Source organism: Triticum aestivum, chromosome 6A (genome assembly GCF_018294505.1).
Source record: "Triticum aestivum cultivar Chinese Spring chromosome 6A, IWGSC CS RefSeq v2.1, whole genome shotgun sequence".
NCBI classification, from domain to species: domain Eukaryota; kingdom Viridiplantae; phylum Streptophyta; class Magnoliopsida; order Poales; family Poaceae; genus Triticum; species Triticum aestivum.
The window spans coordinates 616,402,921-616,409,269 of NC_057809.1; the positions used below are offsets into that span (position 1 = coordinate 616,402,921).

A 6,349-nucleotide genomic window follows, 5' to 3' on the forward strand; every position below is an offset into this window, starting at 1 on the left:
TGCCTCCGTGGATCGGAGTGGTCGGGCTCCGTGTCTCGGGAGTGCTGCGAAGACCACCGCCAACGGTAGATCCACCTGTTCCCTGGATGTTGAAAAGACATATTACCGGGATATATGACTATGTTGAAAGGCATGACATGCTTTGGGTGAATAGATTGGGGATGAACTAACCGGCGAGGGGCCAGCGTTCTGTGCCACAAACTCCTCAAAGGTCAGCAGCACTGGTTGTGCTGGAGGACATTGTGCTGGCTGCAACTGAGAACACCTGCCGGCCGCCATTTCCTGAAAAGCCTGCTGCATCTGGCGATCCCTCTGCACTTGGTGTTCATAAAGCCTCTCATGCCACGCCATGGTCTCCTGGCATGTGTACTCCAGGTAGGCCTACGGTATGACATGATGGAACTCATAAAACTACTAAATGCGGAAAATAAAGTGAGCAATGAAGATAAGAGGGAAAATACTTACAGATTGTTGCTCCTGAAAGAGGGACTGTGCACTGGTCACTGGCTAGTTCGTGCGCTGGCTCAGGCTCGGGTCGATCCGACGGAGCTGTGTGTAGGAGATAGTAGGAGTGATCACAGCATCGAGAACCGCCTCCCGACCATGCTCCTTGGGCCCCATGCTCACCACCGCCCTCTCGTCCAGATCCGCCGCAATGGGGTCAGGTGTGTCAGGATGTAACTTCAGATACACTGCGGAGTAGGCCTTCTTCCTCCCCGCGGTCTTCTTGCCATAGTACTTGGGCTCGCCAGGCTTGGGGTTCTTCCGCGTATGGGCGATCTCCCATGCCTGCATGTGTGGGAGCGGCCGCTTCAGTTTCTCCTCCTGCACCACCAAACAGAGGTTAGTCATACATAAGAAAGTGATGGTAAATAGAAGAAGAAGAATGTTTAATGGGGTTAGTCATACATTAACTGCCTTGTGGAGATAGTGGTTTCGGTTTCCCTGAGCATGTACTCCCTCCTTCCCTCGGTTAGCCTTGTTTTTATTCTCATAGCCGCCCAGGCTCCAGCCTCATCACACCAAAGATCCACCAATGCCGCCCAGGACTCGTCTTTTCCATAACACCAATTTGGACACACCTACATAATAAAAGCATAATGGCATGTCAACACGAAACGGTGAAATGTACAACAAGGTAATGAAAGCATAATGAAAAATCTTTTATACTTACCGCCAAGAACTCGTCCCTCTCCAAGGTAATGCCCATCCTCCGCGCTTCTTCCTTGGTCATCTTCACACCAAGAACGTCGTGGTAGTATGTCGAGATGGCCACATAGCGCACCTCATACTGCATCTGGCGTGCCTTCTTCTTGCATTGGCGCAGCACGATCTGGTCCGCTCTGGTCCTGTGCCCCGGAAGAACTCGATAGAATTTCTACAATCATGCATGAAACAAAAATGGAGGAGATGGACTTGTAGCTCACCCTTGGCTGTAGAGGAAGTAGTCGAACAAAAGAGGGATGCTCAGGGGGACCAACGCGTCGTACAACGGTCACTCCGATGAAATGCGACACCACAAAGCCTGCAAAATCCATCACGACAAAAAATTAGAACATCACAATCATCATCATCTCAAAAATTCATCGAAGCATCAAAAATATCATCATCTATCATCCACATCATCATCTAACAATCATCTATCATCGGTCATCATCATCATCTCAAAATCATTGAAGCATAAAAAATCATCATTATCTCTCCTCATCTAACAATCATCATCATCTAAAAGAAATCCATACGAACAAGTTATGAACATCACCATTTTTCTCAAATAAGTATTCTTTAGCAAGACCATTAAGTGTCAATAAATATTTCATCATTGATTTGTAGCAACACCATCAAGATCAAAATACCACCGTGCAAAAAGTATATAATCACACATCACATAACAACATTCACACTTCAACTTAAAAAAACTCATATTGCTAATAACATCCACTGATCAATATTTTGCAAACTAACTACATCTAACAAATATGACATACATTCCATCATCTATGCATTCATCCACCTAAAAAGAGTACCAAAACACTAAAAAGGAAGAAAAAAACTCACGTAGAGGGCCGGCTGGTCGGGTCGGAGGAGAGGGGCGGTAGTGGTTGAGGGGTGGTGATGAGCTGCAGCACAGGGAGGGCCGGTTGCTCCAACCGGCCGGGAAGGGGATGCCAGACCTGCGGCCGGAGTCGAGCCCTTGCGGGCCAGTGCTTGCGCGGACCGCGGTGACACAGGGCGGGTGCGGACGTTGCGGCGTGGGGCGGGGAGGCGCGGGGCGGGGAGGACGTCGGGGCGGGCGCGAACAGGGAGGCGCGGGGCGGGGAGGACGTCTGGGCGGCACGGGGGCCGGGAGGACGGCGGGGAGGCGCGGGGCGGGGAGGACGTCGGGGTAGCATGGGGGGGGAGTACGGCGGGGAGGCGCGGGGCGGGCAGGACGGCGGCGCGGCGTGGGTCAGGGCGGGACGACGGCGGCGCGGCACGGGGAGAGGTTGGCGGCGTCGGTTGGGGGAGAGAAACGAGTGGAGGAGAGGAGACGTGCAGCGAGTGGAGGACTCTTTGATGAAAAGATGAAAAAACCAAAAAAAAGCTCTGCCCTTCCATCTCTTGGATAGATAGAGAGGGAGGGCAGAGGCCTTTGGTGTCCCTTTCAGTCAAGAATTGGGGCTTCACAATTACTAGCCAATATTTATCTCATGCCTAATTGAAATTGGAGTTACAATTCAATTTTGTTAAGTTATTTTACTCTGCTTCGACATAAAATAGATGGAATCACGCTCTGTAGGATTTGAACCTACGACATCGGGTTTTGGAGACCCGCGTTCTACCGAACTGAACTAAGAGCGCTTTCATTCATTCAAAAAGAAAATCTTTTTCTATTCCTAATGTATCTCACGTACGTATAGTCTCCACAAATTCAAGTTATACCCACTTTACTTTAATTGATCTCGTCGCTACTGCCTATAAAGAAGAAAGAAGTAATAGGTAGAAACCACATGCTCCACCGCTTGTGCGGGCCCCCGTCAATTCCTTTGAGTTTCATTCTTGCGAACGTACTCCCCAGGCGGGATACTTAACGCGTTAGCTACAGCACTGCACGGGTCGAGTCGCACAGCACCTAGTATCCATCGTTTACGGCTAGGACTACTGGGGTCTCTAATCCCATTTGCTCCCCTAGCTTTCGTCTCTCAGTGTCAGTGTCGGCCCAGCAGAGTGCTTTCGCCGTTGGTAGGCGTGCAGCGACTGGATAAGGTTGGACCTAAGCCGACGACCTAGCCGTCGGCATAGGCTTGGTCCCACCTACCAGCGACAGAGTCGAGTGGATAAGGTATGAGATATGCCGACGGCCTAGCCGTCGGCATAGGTACTTTGCAATTTTTATTTTTTTATTACGACATTTTTTAATATTTTTACGGCATATTTGTTTTTTATAAAGTCAATTATTACTATTTTTCAGTTTGTCGTGTGTAACCTGTGGTGGCCGTTTCCCCCCTCCGAGAGATGACGGCAGCAACGCCGGTGAGGGTGGCACACCCCGGAGCCGCGGGGAGGGTGGCGGCGGCTAAGTCTGGAACCCCCTCACAAGTCTTGCGTAGGCGGCCTCTCACAAGTCTGGAAGTGTTGTGGCGGGTGCAAACGCCCGGCACACGCGTCTCCGGGGTGTGCCCCCTCACGGACGGCGCCCCCGCAGGCACCTGGAGGGGGGAAACGGACGCGTCCGGTCTACATGGAGGGGATCTTGCCGTGGGTTTGGCCCGGATGTTGCTTCAAAGTGTTCCTATGGGCTGACCTAACACAATCGGGTGGATACGTCGACTGCTCAAAGCCCGTCCGTGCAAAGTCAAAGGGGTAGATCCCGTGGTCAAACGCTACAGGGTTAGGCGGGACGGGGGCCCTGGGGGTAGCAATGCCACCCGAGCGTCGCACCGGGCCCTCATACATGCGGGGTGGTGTGGTGGCATGTCCGAAGAGGCGGCACGCGTCTCCGGGGTGTGCTTCGCCTCACGGACGGCGATGACACAGTAGTAGACATTCTGTGGTAACGATGCGGCGTGAATATTATTAAATACTCGGAGCGCGATAAAATCATGAGTTTTTTACACGACGTGGGCACATGTGCTATAGGACTGACGTGGGCACATGCGTCTCCGGGGTTTGGCCCCCTCCAAGTGATGGCGGCACTGCCTTGCGTGTAGGGGGGCACACCGCGGAGCCCCAAGACGGGCGTCTACGCATGCCTGAACACTTTCACATATCCATCGGGACCCGTGCGATGTTTCGGTGACATAGCTACACCCGAATCCCCACACCAACCGGAATTCCCTCCGTGTCAGCCGTTTCCCCCCTCCGTGTCGGTGGGAACGACACCTATGGGATCACAAGAATCCCTACTACGGTTGCGGGGCGTGGGGTCATGAGAAGAGCGGATCAAACAGATAGCACATGGTTCATTTATCCAGGTTCAGGCCGCGAGGATGCGTAAAACCCTACTCCTGCTTTGGTGGATTGTATATTTGTGTTCTTGAGCTAGCTATGGGGCATGAGGAGCTCCAAAAAGCCGAATCCTCCTCCTGGTCGCCTCGGGCCTCCTTTTATAGGAAAGGGGTTGCCACAGTGGCACACAGGAGGTGGAAAGGGTACAGTGATGCGAGGTTATCCCTCGCATTGCATGACAAGGCGCATTTAATGCATCTTGCCCAGGTGTCCTTGCTTTATCGGGGACGGGGGAGAGCCCTGTCTCGTCCGTCGCCGCTCTCTCTTGTGTCGACACACGCCCTGGCCAGCGGCGCCCGCGGCGCCATCCAGGCAGGCAGGCAGCTGAGGTGGCGCAGTGGTGGGTCTCCACGAAGATCCACATGCCGCCATGCAGGTGCCTGCCCAGCTGGTTGGGTCGGCAGCTACATGCGAACGGCGGTGGAGGTTTGACTGGCGTGGGCCTGATGGTGACCCTACGGGTGTTCTTGGCAAAGGCCTTGCCGGGGCCCCGGCAAGGGCCTTGCCGTGGCGCCTGCTGTCATCCCCGGCAAGGCTCTTGCCGGGGGCCTTGTGGTCCTCCTTGGCTGGGATCCCGCCAAGGATCATCATCTTCTAAAGGGTGTATCTGATCTTGAATGTCTTCACAAAGATCTGCATGCCACCATGGGGATGTCTCCCGAATCCTTGCCCCATGGGGGCAGTGGACTCAAGGGTGACTCACTCCGTAGGTGTGGGGCGAGCTGCCACGGCAAGGGTCTTGCCGGGTTTGCTAAAACCGCCTCCCGGCAAGGATCTTGCCGGGGGGGTCCGCTTCGTTCCCTTCGCCCTTTGTGGTCTCGGTCTTGGCGTCGTTCTGCTTCTCCTGAGCTTCGGCCTTACCTTGGCTCACCTCCCTTGCCTTTCTCAGTGTGGTGGTACCCGTGGCTCAGACTGCCCGTGCACAGTTATAGGGGTACAAAAAACGTACCCCTCTTTTTGTACACCGACAGGAGCCCCCGGGCCTGGGCCACACGTAAGCGCAATCGCGTCGTTGGGCTGGGCCCAAAATCGGTGCGCGGGTGTAGGATCGAAAGTATGTCTAGAGGGGGGGGTGATTAGACTACTTGACCAATTAAAAACTTAGCCTTTTCCCAATTTTAGTTCTTGGAAGATTTTAGTTATCTTAGAACAAGTCAAGCAATCATTACACAATTCAAGTGCATACAAAGAGTTTATTGGCAGCAGAAAGTAAAGCATGCAACTTGCAAGAATGTAAAGGTAAGGGTTTGGAGGATTCAAACGCAATTGGAGACACGGATGTTTTCCCGTGGTTCGGATAGGTGGTGCTATCCTACATCCATGTTGATGGAGACTTCAACCCACGGAGGGTAACGGTTGCGCGAGTCCACGGAGGGCTCCACCCACGAAGGGTCCACGAAGAAGCAACCTTGTCTATTCCAGCATGGCCATCGCCCACGAAGGACTTGCCTCACTAGCGGTAGATCTTCACGAAGTAGGCGATCTCCTTGCCCTTACAAACTCCTTGGTTCAACTCCACAATCTTGTCGGAGGCTCCCAAGTGACACCTAGCCAATCTAGGAGACACCACTCTCCAAGAAGTAACAAATGGTGTGTTGATGATGAACTCCTTGCTCTTGTGCTTCAAATGATAGTCTCCCCAACACTCAACTCTCTCTCATAGGATTTGGATCTGGTGGAAAGAAGATTTGAGTGGAAAGCAACTTGGGGAAGGCTAGAGATCAAGATTCATATGGTAGGAATGGAATATCTTGGTCTCAACACATGAGTAGGTGGTTCTTTCTCAGAACATATGAGTAGGAATGATGTTTGTGTTCTGATGGCTCTCTCTTCGAATGAAGAGGTGGTGGAGGGGTATATA

The 6,349-nt window shown here is 52.7% G+C and overlaps 1 non-coding gene across 1 annotated transcript; it reads right to left on the minus strand.

Moving 5' to 3' along the window:
• Positions 1–2,767: 2,767 nt before the first annotated feature.
• On the minus strand, positions 2,768–2,841 carry TRNAW-CCA (transfer RNA tryptophan (anticodon CCA)). Its single transcript has one exon. It is a non-coding gene; the product is annotated as a tRNA-Trp (tRNA).
• Positions 2,842–6,349: the final 3,508 nt, after the last annotated feature.